We start from the raw sequence: 15,342 nt of genomic DNA, 5'->3' as shown, positions 1-15,342 counted from the left end.
TACATACAGCAAAATACATGGATCTTCCGTATCATAGTTCCATGAGTTTTGACAAATGCCAGTAGTCGTATAATGCAGTCTTACGAAGATATAGAACATTTCCATCATCCCATAAGGTTCCCTTGAGCTCCTTCCCAATCCGTATTTTCCCTGCCCCGAACACATAGATAGTGTTCTAATTCCTTTCACTTTAGATTAGTTTTGCCTGCTCTAGAACCTCCTATACATGAAACCATATAGTCTGTACTCTGTTGTGTTTGGCTTCTTTTGCTCAGTGTACTATATATTTTTTTTAAAGTTTATTCGTGTTGTTGCATGTATCCATAGTCATCCTAATATTGAGTAGTTTTCATTGCATGGATATTGCATAATCAATTTATCCATTCTCCTGTTGATGGGGTTGTTTCCAGTTTTGGCTCTTATGAATAAAGCGGTTGTAAACATTTTTATACAGATGTGTTTGTGGCCATGTTTTTATTTCTCTTGCGGAAGTATCTAGGAGTGGAATCGCTGGGTCATAGGGTAAGTGCATGTTTAACTTTCCCCAAAAGTATGCAGTCAGCTGAAGTGAAGTGAAAGATTTTGTGGTCATAGACCTAAGTATTCAAATTGAAAATACAACGCGATGAGTAAATATGGATGTAGGAGATGAATGAAAATAATGGTAACACATGTATTTATTGGAGTTTATGTGATAAAATTGGTGAGAGTCGAGAAAACAAATGTATTTTTCTTTTAAATACCCCGTGAAGATCCCATATGGTTTTATTTCTTCTCAACATGCTGTTAAAACATGAAGCAATCTTTTGTATTGTCTGTTTACTACCTAAATTGATTTTCAAAAAAATTTTATTAATTTTTAAAGATTTCTTTTATCTACTTAACATTTTTACAGAAGCATGTGCAGAAGAGTCTTTGATATGCCTTATTTGATGGTTGCCATGGAAAAATTAAGGGATTGTATACAAAAAAAATAATATTTATACCTTGGTGTTTTGCTTTTGAAACAATTATGATTTTCTCCATAATAGTTTGACTTTGTATTGTTATTTTATCCCCAGATGCTTCTTTGGTTTTATTTATCAAGATTCTCTTTCTCTCTCTTTTTAATGACACTTTTTAAAGATTTGTTCCTTGTAGAGAAATGCAGTTAAAGTTTAAAATTTTTTTTAATTTTATTATTTATTTATTTTTGGCTGTGTTGGGTCTTCGTTTCTGTGCGAGGGCTTTGTCTAGTTGTGGCAAGTGGGGGCCACTCTTCATCGCGGTGCGCGTGCCTCTCACTATCGCGGCCTCTCCTGTTGCGGAGCACAGGCTCCAGACGCGCAGGCTCAGTAATTGTGGCTCACGGGCCCAGTTGCTCCGCGGCATGTGGGATCTTCCCAGACCAGGGCTCGAACCCGTGTCCCCTGCATTGGCAGGCAGATTCTCAACCACTGCGCCACCAGGGAAGCCCCAGTTAAATTTTATATGTTGATCTTATATGCGCCAGGCTTGCTAAACTCTTTTTTTTTTTAAATATTTAATTATTTGTTTGTTTTATTTTTGGCTGCGTCAGGTCTTAGTTGCTGCATGCGGGATATTCCTTGCGGCATGCAGGATCTTTCGTTGCGGTGCGCGGGCTCCAGAGCGTGTGGGCTCTGGTGGGCTCTGTAGTTGTGGCACGTGAGCTGAGTTGCCCCGTGGCATGTGGGATGCAGAACCCACGTCCTCTGCATTAGAAGGTGGATTCTTAACCACTGGACCACCAGGGAAGTCCCTTGCTGGACTGTTAATTATACAGATATTTTGTCTGTAATTTCTTCTGAGTTTTCATCCTACAATCTCTGTATAATGACTTTCTTGCTTTCTAATTCTTATACCTTTGGTTTCCTTCTCTTGTCTTAACTGCACTTGGTCTTAGTATCTCTAGAACAAAATACAACAGTGGACTGTTGTAGTCTATCAGTTGCCTAGTGTAGATTTGATTTTTACAAGAAAGCCCATTATTAAAGGGGTAAGTCTTGAAAAAAAATGTGAGTAATTTGGTTGGTTTATTCTGGTTAGCTGATATTCTTTGTATATGTTCTATGCTATTTTCTCCCCAAGACAGAATTATTTATGTAAATAATTTTGATGGGCTTCATTTCAGTTTAACACAGTATAGTGATAGTGTGTGTGAAAGCATCTTAAACAATGGCAGTGTACAGGAGTGCTTTTCTGTAAGACTGTAAGGTCATGATCTCTTTGTACTCTCCCTCAATATCAGTCTTCCTTGCCTCTTCTCTTTCTCTGGAGGAAAAGGGGGGGAAAAAAAGGAAAAAGGAATTCTATAGCTTCTGGAAAGCTTTGGGCACACAGTGACTTCAGTGTTGACATAGCTCTGTGGGACACAGACATTAGCCCGTTAGCTTTATGCCAGCAGGGACCCCGCCCCCGCCCCGCCCCCCCCCCCCGCCCCCTCACAGTCAAGCTGCTGCCTCCGGTGTGTGTTTGTTCAGCTGAATCCACTCCCAGTTGTAGCATTGCCAGGGTTAGCTCTTAACATGTTCACAGCTGATAGGTATCGCTTAACTCTTCTTTCTTTACCCTTCTTTCTTCACCCTTCTTCTTGATTTATATACTAGTATTTCAGGAACTAAATCTGGGAATTTTGTTAACCTCATTGACGTCTGTTGCAGGTGCTTGAAACTTTTGGGTTGTAGAGCATGAAGAAAGAAGTGAGGTTGATACTTAAAATGCTGCTAGACTGAACAGTACCTTTATGGTCCCTTGTATTTAATTCTGCCTTTGCTTTGTTAGTACTGAGCATTCTCAAGTTAAACACTATGGAAATGGTTACTATAGGATCCCTCTGCTGGTTGATTTTACTTTTAAGGTTAAAAAAAATTTTTATTTTGATGTTATTTTTTAATGGAATGACGTCTTCAATCCTGACATTGCTTAGGATGATATTTTTACTACTGTAATATCTGGTTTGGGATATTATCTTTTCTTCTTTCTGTACTTTTCTTCCTCCACCCATTCCTTCCTCTCTATTTCTGCCTTTTGTTCAGTTTGAGAGTCAGACAGGCTTTCTAGAGGAGGTTGCCTGATCTAAGGATGAAAGGACAGGTAGGATTTAGCTGGGAGTGAAAGTGAGGGAACGGGTAGAGGATAGTCTTTATTTATATTTATTTTATTTATTTATTTATTTATTTAACATCTTTATTGGAGTGTAATTGCTTTACAATGGTGTGTTAGTTTTCTGCTTTATAACAAAGTGAATCAGTTATACATATACATATACTCTTTAAGTAGAGGTTAAGGGGTAAGTAAATGGTATGGGAGTTTGGGTAACTGAAAGCTATTTGGAATTTCTAGAACTTGTACTAAAATCAGTTTATTGTCACTTGAGTTGTTGTCTTGATGAGCACACAATAATAGAATGTATTATGACCTCGGGACTTCCCCCTTTTGATAGTATTTTTGTTTATTCTTTAATTTCTCCTCTGGGTTATGCTGGCATAAAGGCAGATGTTCTTTTTTCTCTCCTGGATTCAGTAGCAGAGAGTAGCTGCTAGGAATCTGGAATAATTGCTTGTTCATTTTCTTGACTCTGACATCTTTTTTAGAGGAGAATAAGCTCAAAGTAGCATTCATTTAAACAATTTAATCTATCCATTTGAATTCTGGTATGGTTGTTTCTTGCACTGTAGTATGTCTCTTGCTGGTGTTTATTTAGATCAGTCTGAGAACTTGGTTTTGGTTTAATATTTGAGAGTTTACAGTGTGCTTTGCTGCACAGAAGATAAATCCTCGTCAGCAACTGAAAGAATCAACGGAAAGAATACTAGACTAATGATCAGACGAAATGAACTACCTAGAGGCTCTTGCTTTGTCTCAGTCTTGGAGGTTCAGACTCATTAAAAAACTTTGAGTTTCTTCTAAAATGATAGAAATTAGAATACTTTCTTTTCATATTAAAGATTCATGAATCCAAATCATAGTGATCTTATAGAATCTGAACTTCATTCGAGTATGTTGCATATATAATAAGCGCTTTTATGTGTCCCATTTCTCGTTCTTGAATATTCTTAATTTAAAATTTATAATAAGGTATAGTGCTGGTGTGTGAGTGTGTATATATAGATATTAAGTTTTACCACTTTGTAAGCTCTGTTTTTGGATAAGAACTCTATCCTACACTTTTGGTGTATGTTGTATATAGTATTAAAAGTATAAAAGATTCTTGTTGACAGTTAATTATTTGAAAATGCTTCTCTTCACTTCAGATCAAACACAAATAAATCCAGAGTGTATAATTAACATTTCTTAAAAAATTAGGATTGCATTTAGTATTTTGGCCAGTTTGTATTTGAGATAGAATTTTTTGTGTGTTAGCTGGTAAGGAACTAATTGTTACAGAATAAGAGTAATTCTCTCTGTTATAGGGGAAAGATACAATTTTCCAGGGACTTGATTTGCATCTACTATCCAGTAGCCATTTACTTTCAAAATAATGCGTGAAAATTTGTTTTTGTCAATCTTTCATCAAAAATTTATTGAGCACTTACTATACCAAACACTGTGCCGTGCCCTAGAGTAAAAAGATGAAAGTCCCAAGTTCTAGAAAGTTTTTCTTGAAGACAGATACAAAGAAATAAATTGCAGATTGGGCTGGTAAGTGCTCTTCTTAGGGACACATACGGTACAGCACAGATCAGAACATCACAGAGCCTGAGGATCGACTTGGGTGATGTTAGTAAGAATTATTATAAACTCTTTTGCATCTTGCATTGATAAAGTTTCCTCAATGTATGTATTTACATGTTTCAGGAAAAAAATCGTTCTTAATTTAACATAATAGGATGCAGTACTGGTATTTTTTCTAATGGTTATCTTGACAAATAGTGCATTGAACTCTCTGGGATACAGTATAATGTTTGTGATGATGACCGTTTTCATGTATCCATAATATTCTTTTTCTGTAACTAAAAATAGCTCTAGACTCCTTGGTTCTGTCATTTTAGAAATCAGGATAAACTGGATCAAAGCGTTCTCTTGTTCAGAGAAACTAATGGAAGTTTTGCCTCAGAAGAGCTTCTGATATTTGTCTAAAATATATGAAGCATTGTTGTGATGTTTTGTTGTTTTTGAGATGTATTTTTCTAAAAAATGATCATAAACCCTATCAGAGATTTAAGAATTTTCATTACTATTGTTCACAACATCCTACCATTTCATTGAGATACAGCTTGGTGTAATTTTAGTACAATCCTTGGACTAAATTTTAAGCAGTTATTTTTCCAGTCTTCCAGCTCAAGCTGAGTGTTAGAGTGAGCAGAAGTAGACTAGTGAGTGTTGGTGTACAATTTGGAATGTGCGAAGTGTGAGATCATTTTGGAGAGTGTCATAAGCAGAATTCCCCAATAGAAATTTTCCTAATATCTGACAACTGAGATTGTCCTGCTAAATTCAGCATGTGTTTTTGGTCGGTCATGGTAAATGTCTGTGATATGTGCAGATATGCTCACTTTATCTTCAGTATGAATGTGCTAGAGAAAGAGCAGCCTGGCTTATTGCCTGCTGCTGCTTTCTTCTCCCAGGGGAGTTGGCAGGAATTTTAATAAAGTGAATCTAGCTTGAATGTAGCCTAAAGAAGGGGTGCTGATTCCCATTTCAATGGAGAAAATTGCTGTGTAGCCTTCTCGGCTACCAGTCAGAGCATCATTTTAATTCTGTATTCTAGTAAAATGGGTGCAAGCAGAGCTGAAGAAGCAGAGCACATTAGTCGTTGTATTTTCTTTCTTCACCAAAACAGTGCTTGCCATACATACTAGTATAATCACAAGTGCTAAAGTGTATGTGAGACTGTTAGCTGTCGTCAACATCTGTTTCTCCTGATTTGAATGAATTTGGTGATGAGTGTCCAGAAAAGGAGGGACAGTTGTACCTAGAAATCAGTTTCATTGTTGAATTTAACTTCTGATATTTCCCTGTGGGATAAACTTGCTCAGAATTTATTTGGATTTTTTGACTTCCAAAGGTAAAGAATGAAACTGGAGGTTGATTATAGGCTTCAGAGAATTAGCAATTTGACACATCTTTTTATTAAGGATTTTGAACTCCAACAACTGTTGAGAATCTTTACAGCATGATGCGGGTAGTTAAATTTATTTAAAGAATCATATTCATGAATTCAAATACCTGATAATTTTATTGTAAATTTATTTTTCGTAAGAAAAAGCCAGTGCTTTTCGAGAGTTTGAAGACTGCCATAATTGAAAGTTCACTACTTGCTAAGCAAAATACCAAAACCAGAAACTGTAAAAAAAGAGGTTCTTATCTTTGCACTAAAAAAATTCTCTATTTAAGTTGCCATAAACTATGTTAAAAGAAAAATGACAGATTTGGAAATACATTTGTAACATGCACAGCAGGCAAAAGGTTGTTTTCCAAATATAAAAAGATCTTAAAGTGGATTAGGAGAAAGGTTAAATGTCCCCAAAACAAAATGAGCAAAGAACAAGAACAGATGAGTCACAAAGGAAGGAATACAAAGCGCCTGTAGATATGTGAATAGATATTCAGTCTTACTTGTAATCAAAGAAAGCCCAAAAAAGAAAGAGAAGAAAGAAAATACCCAGTTGTCAAAGGTATAGGAAAGTGCTCAGAGGTCGTTTGGTGGAAGTTTAAATCTGTACAGACCCTTTTAGAGATAATTTGTTGTGTGTATTAAAATCATAACTGCATACCCTCTGATCCAGGAATTCCACCTTTCAGAATTTATCTCCAGGAAAAATTTGGATAAATGTGCAGAGATACACATGTGAAGGTGCCTGTTAATAATAGTGGAAAATGAGAACCAAACTAAATATTTATCAATAGTTATAAGTAAATTATTTAATATCAACACGTTGGAATTCTATGGCAGGCATATTTTTTCCCCAGTGTTTAAAATCATTGTAAAATACAGCTTACATTCACCATGTTAAATTTACCATCTTAACCAATTTTCAGGTGTACAGTTCATAAGGTACATTCATACTGTTGTGCAGCCATCACCACCATCCATCTCCACAACTCTTCATCCTGTAAAACTGAATCTCTGCACCCATCAAACAGTCACTCCCTGTCTCCCGTCTCCCGTCTCCCATCTCCCCAGCCCCTGGCAACCACTCTTGTGCTTCCTGTCTCTGTGAGATAGACTGCTCTAGGGACCTCATGTAAGTGGACTCATGTAATATTTGTCTTTTGTGACGGGCTTATTTCATTTGGCATAGTGTCCATCCATGTGGCAGCGTGTGTCAGCATTTCCTTCCTTTTTGAGGCTGAAAAATATCATTAGGCATTTATTTAAATTTAATTTTTGGGTGGGTAGTACATACATTTAGTTCAAATTCAAGAGGAGGGAGGGTTAGGAGGAGAGAAAGACGGGAAGTGGCTGGGAAGTGACTGCAGATGTATATGGGATTTCTCTTAGCGGGTGATGGAAGTGTTCTAGAATTAGATAGTAGTGATCAATGTATAACTTTTAATATGCTGAAAACTGCTGACTTACACACTTTAAACCGGTGAACTTTATGGTATGTGTGAATTATGTCTCAATAAAGCTATTATTAAAAAATTTTCAATGTCAGTTACACTTCAGTTAAAAAAATTTTTATGCGGAATAGAATAAAGTTTTCTTACATGTTGTCCCCCAGTGATTCCAGTTCTTTCCTCCCTTCTTCCCTTCTTGCCTTCCTCTGTTCCCCCAAATAACCATTAATTATTTCTTGTGTAACATTACAGAAGTATTTTTATTTCTTATGATATTTTTTATTTATAGTAAATAGTAAATATTTATTGTTCCCTCCCTTTTAACCAAAGTGGTAGCAAATTGAACACAGCCAAGCAGGCATCTCTGAAGTCTTTTCTCTTATTTTTAAAGGTAAAAATGTCCCTTTTTATTGATTACTTGCTTACTGTAGGGGATTTAGATAGTACAAAAAAGTATGAAGAAAAATGTAAAATCTACCCATACCCAGACCCTGGTAATTGTTTGCATCCTTTTAGACTTTTCTCTGCATGTTTATACTTTTTAAAAATTAGAATCGCGAGTGAGAGATTAACCAAGATGGCGGAGTAGAAGGACGTGCTCTCACTCCCTCTTGCGAGAGCACCAGAATCACAACTGGCTGCTGGACAATCATTGACAGGAAGACCCTGGACTTCACCAAGGAGGACACCCCACGTCCAAGGACAGAGGAGAAGCCACAGTGAGACGGTAGGAGGGGCGCAATCAGAGTAAAATCAAATCCCATAACTGCTGGGTGGGTGACTCACAGACTGGCGAACACTTATACCACAGAAGTCCACCCACTGGAGTGAAGGTTCTGAGCCCCACCTCAGGCTTCCCAACCTGGGGGTCCGGCAAAGGGAGGAGGAATTCCTAGAGAATCAGACTTTGAAGTCTAGTGGGAATTGATTGCAGGACTGTGACAGGACTGGGGGAAACAGAGACCCCACTCTTGGAGGGCACACACAAAGTAATGTGTGCATCGGGACCCAGGGGAAGGAGCAGTGACCCTGGGGGAGACTGAACCAGACGTACCTGCTGGTGTTGGGGGGTCTCCTGCAGAGGCGAGTGGTGGCTCTGTTTCACCGTGGGGATAAGGACACTGGCAGCAGAGGTCCTGGGAAGTTCTCCTTGGCGTGAGCCCTCCCAGAGTCGGCCATTAACCCCACCAAAGAGCACGGGTAGGCTCCAGTGTTGGGTTGCCTCAGGCAAAACAACCAACAGGGAGGGAACCCAGCCCCACCCATCAACAGTCAAGTGGATTAAGGTTTTACTGGGCTCTGATCGCCACAGCAACAGGGAGGGAACCCAGCCCCACCCATCAACAGTCAAGTGGATTAAGGTTTTACTGAGCTCTGACCGCCACAGCAACAGTCAGCTCTACCCACCACCAGAGCCTCCCATCAAGCCTCTTAGATAGCCTCAACCACCAGAGGGCAGACAACAGAAGCAAGAAAAACTACAATCCTGCAGCCTGTGGACCAAAAACCACAGTTACAGAAAGACAGAGAAGATGAAAAGGCAGAGGGCTATGTACCAGATGAAGGAACAAGAAAAAACCCCAGAAAAACAACTAAATGAAGTGGAGATAGGCAACCTTCCAGAAAAAGAATTCAGAATAATGATAGTGAAGATGATCCAGGACCTCGGAATAAGAATGGAGGCAAAGATTGAGAAGATGCAAGAAATGATTAACAAAGACCTAGAAGAATTAAAGAACAAACAAACAGAGATGACCAATACAATAACTGAAATGAAAACTACACTAGAAGGAATCAATAGCAGAATAACTGAGGCAGAAGAACGGATAAGTGACCTGGAAGACAGAATGGTGGAATTCACTGCTGCGGAACAGACTAAAGAAAAAAGAATAAAAAGAAATGAAGACAGCCTAAGAGACCTCTGGGACAACATTAAACGCAACAACATTCGCATTATAGGGGTCCCAGAAGGAGAAGAGAGAGAGAAAGGGCCAGAGAAAATATTTGAAGAGATTATAATCGAAAACTTCCCTAACATGGGAAAGGAAATAGCCACCCAAGTCCAGGAAGCGCAGAGAGTCCCATACAGAATAAACCCAAGGAGAAACACGCCAAGACACATAGTAATCAAAGTGGCAAAAATTAAAGACAAAGAAAAATTATTGAAAGCAGCAAGGGAAAAACGACAAATAACATACAAGGGAACCCCCATAAGGTTAACAGCTGATTTCTCAGCAGAAACTCTGCAAGCCAGAAGGGAGTGGCATGAAATACTTAAAGTGATGAAAGGGAAGAACCTACAACCAAGATTACTCTACCCAGCAAGGATCTCATTTAGATTTGATGGAGAAATCAAAAGCTTTACAGACAAGCAAAAGCTAAGAGAATTCAGCACCACCAAACCAGCTCTACAACAAATGCTAAAGGAACTTCTCTAAGTGGGAAACACAAGAGAAGAAAAGGACCTACAAAAACAAACCCAAAACAATTAAGAAAATGGTCATAGGAACATACATATCGATAATTACCTTAAACGTGAATGGATTAAATGCCCCAACCAAAAGACATAGACTGGCTGAATGGATACAAAAACAAGACCCATATATATGCTGTCTACAAGAGACCCACTTCAGACCTAGGGACACATACAGACTGAAAGTGAGGGGATGGAAAAAGATGTTCCATGCAAATGGAAATCAAAAGAAAGCTGGAGTAGCTATACTCATATCAGATAAAATAGACTTTAAAATAAAGAATGTTACAAGAGACAAGGAAGGACACTACATAATGATCCAGGGATCAATCCAAGAAGAAGATATAACAATTATAAATATATATGCACCCAACATAGGAGCACCTCAATACATAAGGCAACTGCTAACAGCTATAAAAGAGGAAATCGACAGTAACACAATAATAGTGGGGGACTTTAACACCTCACTTACACCAATGGACAGATCATCCAAAATGAAAATAAATAAGGAAACAGAAGCTTTAAATGACACAATAGACCAGATAGATTTAATTGATATATATAGGACATTCCATCCAAAAACGGCAGATTACACATTCTTCTCAAGTGCACACGGAACATTCTCCAGGATAGATCACATCTTGGGTCACAAATCAAGCCTCAGTAAATTTAAGAAAATTGAAATCATATCAAGCATCTTTTCTGACCACAACGCTATGAGATTAGAAATGAATTACAGGGAAAAAAACGTAAAAAAGACAAACACATGGAGGCTAAACAATACGTTACTAAATAACCAAGAGATCACTGAAGAAATCAAACAGGAAATAAAAAAATACCTAGAGACAAATGACAATGAAAACACGACGACCCAAAACCTATGGGATGCAGCAAAAGCGGTTCTAAGAGGGAAGTTTATAGCTATACAAGCCTACCTAAAGAAACAAGAAAAATCTCAAGTAAACAATCTAACTTTACACCTAAAGAAACTAGAGAAAGAAGAACAAACAAAACCCAAAGTTAGCAGAAGGAAAGAAATCATAAAGATCAGAGCAGAAATAAATGAAATAGAAACAAAGAAAACAATAGCAAAGATCAATAAAACTAAAAGTTGGTTCTTTGAGAAGATAAACAAAATTGATAAGCCATTAGCCAGACTCATCAAGAAAAAGAGGGAGAGGACTCAAATCAATAAAATCAGAAATGAAAAAGGAGAAGTTACAACAGACACCGCAGAAATACAAAACATCCTAAGAGACTACTACAAGCAACTTTATGCCAATAAAATGGACAACCTGGAAGAAATGGACAAATTCTTAGAAAGGTATAACCTTCCAAGACTGAACCAGGAAGAAACAGAAAATATCAACAGACCAATCACAAGTAATGAAATTGAAACTGTGATTAAAAATCTTCCAACAAACAAAAGTCCAGGACCAGATGGCTTCACAGGTGAATTCTATCAAACATTTAGAGAAGAGCTAACACCCATCCTTCTCAAACTCTTCCAAAAAATTGCAGAGGAAGGAACTCTCCCAAACTCATTCTATGAGGCCACCATCACCCTGATACCAAAACCAGACAAAGACACTACAAAAAAAGAAAATTACAGACCAATATCACTGATGAATATAGATGCAAAAATCCTCAACAAAATACTAGCAAACAGAATCCAACAACACATTAAAAGGATCATACACCACGATCAAGTGGGATTTATCCCAGGGATGCAAGGATTCTTCAATGTACGCAAATCAATCAATGTGATACAGCATATTAACAAATTGAAGAAGAAAAACCATATGATCATCTCAATAGATGCAGAAAAAGCTTTTGACAAAATTCAACACCCATTTCTGATAAAAACTCTCCAGAAAGTGGGCATAGAGGGAACCTACCTCAACATAATAAAGGCCATATATGACAAACCCACAGCAAACATCATTCTCAATGGTGAAAAACTGAAAGCATTTCCTCTAAGATCAGGAACGAGACAAGGATGTCCACTCTCACCACTATTATTCAACATAGTTCTGGAAGTCCTAGCCACGGCAATCAGAGAAGAAAAAGAAATAAAAGGAATACAAATTGGAAAAGAAGAAGTAAAACTGTCACTGTTTGCGGATGACATGATACTATACATAGAGAATCCTAAAGCTGCCACCAGAAAACTGCTAGAGCTAATTAATGAATATGGTAAAGTTGCAGGTTACAAAATTAATGCACAGAAATCTCTTGCATTCCTATACACTAATGATGAAAAATCTGAAAGAGAAATTATGGAAACACTCCCATTTACCATTGCAACAAAAAGAATAAAATACCTAGGAATAAACCTACCTAGGGAGACAAAAGACCTGTATGCAGAAAACTATAAGACACTGATGAAAGAAATTAAAGATGATACCAACAGATGGAGAGATATACCATGTTCTTGGATTGGAAGAATCAACATTGTGAAAATGAGTATACTACCCAAAGCAATCTACAGATTCAATGCAATCCCTATCAAATTACCAAGGGCATTTTTTACGGAGCTAGAACAAATCATCTTAAAATTTGTATGGAGACACAAAAGACCCCGAATAGCCAAAGCAGTCTTGAGGCAAAAAAATGGAGCTGGAGGAATCAGACTCCCTGACTTCAGACTATACTACAAAGCTACAGTAATCAAGACAATATGGTACTGGCACAAAAACAGAAACATAGATCAATGGAACAAGATAGAAAGCCCAGAGATTAACCCACGCACCTATGGTCAACTAATCTATGACAAAGGAGGCAAAGATATACAATGGAGAAAAGACAGTCTCTTCAATAAGTGGTGCTGGGAAAACTGGACAGCCACATGTAAAAGAATGAAATTAGAATACTCCCTAACACCATACACAAAAATAAACTCAAAATGGATTAGAGACCTAAATATAAGACTGGACACTATAAAACTCTTAGAGGAAAACATAGGAAGAACACTCTTTGACATAAATCACAGCAAGATCTTTTTCGATCCACCTCCTAGAGTAATGGAAATAAAAACAAAAATAAACAAGTGGGACCTAATGAAACTTCAAAGCTTTTGCACAGCAAAGGAAACCATAAACAAGACGAAAAGACAACCCTCAGAATGGGAGAAAATATTTGCAAATGAATCAACGGACAAAGGATTAATCTCCAAAATATATAAACAGCTCATTCAGCTCAATATCAAAGAAACAAACACCCCAATCCAAAAATGGGCAGAAGACCTAAATAGACATTTCTCCAAAGAAGACATACAGACGGCCACGAAGCACATGAAAAGATGCTCAACATCACTAATTATTAGAGAAATGCAAATCAAAACTACAATGAGGTATCACCTCACTCCTGTTAGAATGGGCATCATCAGAAAATCTACAAACAACAAATGCTGGAGAGGGTGTGGAGAAAAGGGAACCCTCTTGCACTGTTGGTGGGAATGTAAATTGATACAGCCACTATGGAGAACAATATGGAGGTTCCTTAAAAAACTAAAAATAGAATTACCATATGACCCAGCAATCCCACTACTGGGCATATACCCAGAGAAAACCGTAATTCAAAAAGACACGTGCACCCGAATGTTCATTGCAGCACTATTTACAATAGCCAGGTCATGGAAGCAACCTAAATGCCCATCAACAGACGACTGGATAAAGAAGTTGTGGTACATATATACGATGGAATATTATTCAGCCATAAAAAGGAACGAAATTGAGTCATTTGTTGAGAAGTGGATGGATCTAGAGACTGTCTTACAGAGTGAAGTAAGTCAGAAAGAGAAAAACAAATATCGTATGTTAATGCATGTATGTGGAACGTAGAAAAATGGTACAGATGAGCCAGTTTGCAGGGCAGAAGTTGAGACACAGATGTAGAGAATGGACATATGGACACCAAGGGGGGAAAACTGCGATGAGGTGGGGATGGTGATGTGCTGAATTGGGCGATTGGGATTGACATGTATACACGGATGTTTATAAAACTGATGCCTAATAAGAACCTGCAGTATAAAAAAACAAACAAAACAACTAATACTAAACTTTCATTGGGTTATTTGTATGGAAATATGTTAATATAAATGTTTCAGACATTACATGAAATTTCTAAAAATCTTATATTTGTATTTGTATGGAAATATGTATGGAAATATGTTAATATAAATGTTTCAGACAGTACATGAAATTTCTAAAAATCTTATATTTGTATTTGTATGGAAATATGTATGGAAATATGTTAATATAAATGTTTCAGACATTACATGAAATTTCTAAAAATCTTATATTTGTATTTGTATGGAAATATGTATGGAAATATGTTAATATAAATGTTTCAGACATTACATGAAATTTCTAAAAATCTTATATTTGTATTTGTATGGAAATATGTATGGAAATATGTTAATATAAATGTTTCAGACATTACATGAAAAAAAAAAAATTAGAATCGCGATCATCCTATACTTGCTATTATATATCTGCTTTTTTACTCTTAATATGTTGTAACTGTAGTTTTTATCAGTAACTATAAATCTACATTTTAAAAAATTGATGCATAGTATTAAACTGGGTGGACATTTCTCATTTACTTAACTCATCACCTATTAATATCCATTGAGGTTGTTTCTAATTTTGTCGCTGGTGTAAACAACAGTGAGCGTCTTTGTACACTTGCCAGATCGTTTCCTTGAGATATTTACTGCTGTTTTGCAGTTTGCCAAAAATTTTAAACAATGTACGTTTTAACATATATGCCACAAAGATTTCAATGATATTATTAGCTCTGCGAAAAAATGGTGCAGGCATTTATATTCTCACTTTAAATATGAGGAATCTGAAACCCAGAAAGATGGCAATGTGTTCCAAATTAGGTTGCTCTTTAGTGTGAGAGCTGGAACTAAAACTCCTGTCTTCTGATTGTGGGTTAGTTTCCTTCCACTGCGGCACACTGCCAGACCTTGAATACCTTGAATACAAAGGGTGATTTTCTATTGTTGCTTCTTCATTTCTAAAAACATGATTCTTGATGTAACTTCCTTTTAGGTTCTTTGTATAATGTTCTAGAATTTATCCATTCAGATTAAAGGTTCATATACCTTCGTTAGGGATACAGGCTAAAGATATACCCTCTGAAACATTTTACTAGCTTATCTGCACTAACATTTTCATTTAATTACTCAAATTACTCACTTATATTGTTATCTTTTTCTGTATAAATAGCTCACACAGCCTCAGTTTTTTGTGTTTTGTTTTTTGTTTTTAAAGCTTCACGTTATCTAATTACCTTTGGGTACTAGCTTCAGTGGGCTGCGTGAATTGCTTTAATTCGAATGCCAGCTCTATTACTTA

At 37.0% G+C, this 15,342-nt stretch overlaps 1 protein-coding gene across 1 annotated transcript in view; it reads left to right on the top strand.

The window, feature by feature from the left end:
• LOC130707191 (ELKS/Rab6-interacting/CAST family member 1-like) overlaps nucleotides 1-15,342 on the top strand; it is an 89,181-nt gene that overhangs the window by 24,277 nt on the left and 49,562 nt on the right. The gene's annotated exons all lie outside the window — the stretch shown is intronic.

The sequence above is a fragment of the Balaenoptera acutorostrata genome, chromosome 2 (genome assembly GCF_949987535.1).
Source record: "Balaenoptera acutorostrata chromosome 2, mBalAcu1.1, whole genome shotgun sequence".
Lineage (NCBI taxonomy): Eukaryota > Metazoa > Chordata > Mammalia > Artiodactyla > Balaenopteridae > Balaenoptera > Balaenoptera acutorostrata.
This window is presented reverse-complemented; position numbering and strand designations above follow the sequence as displayed.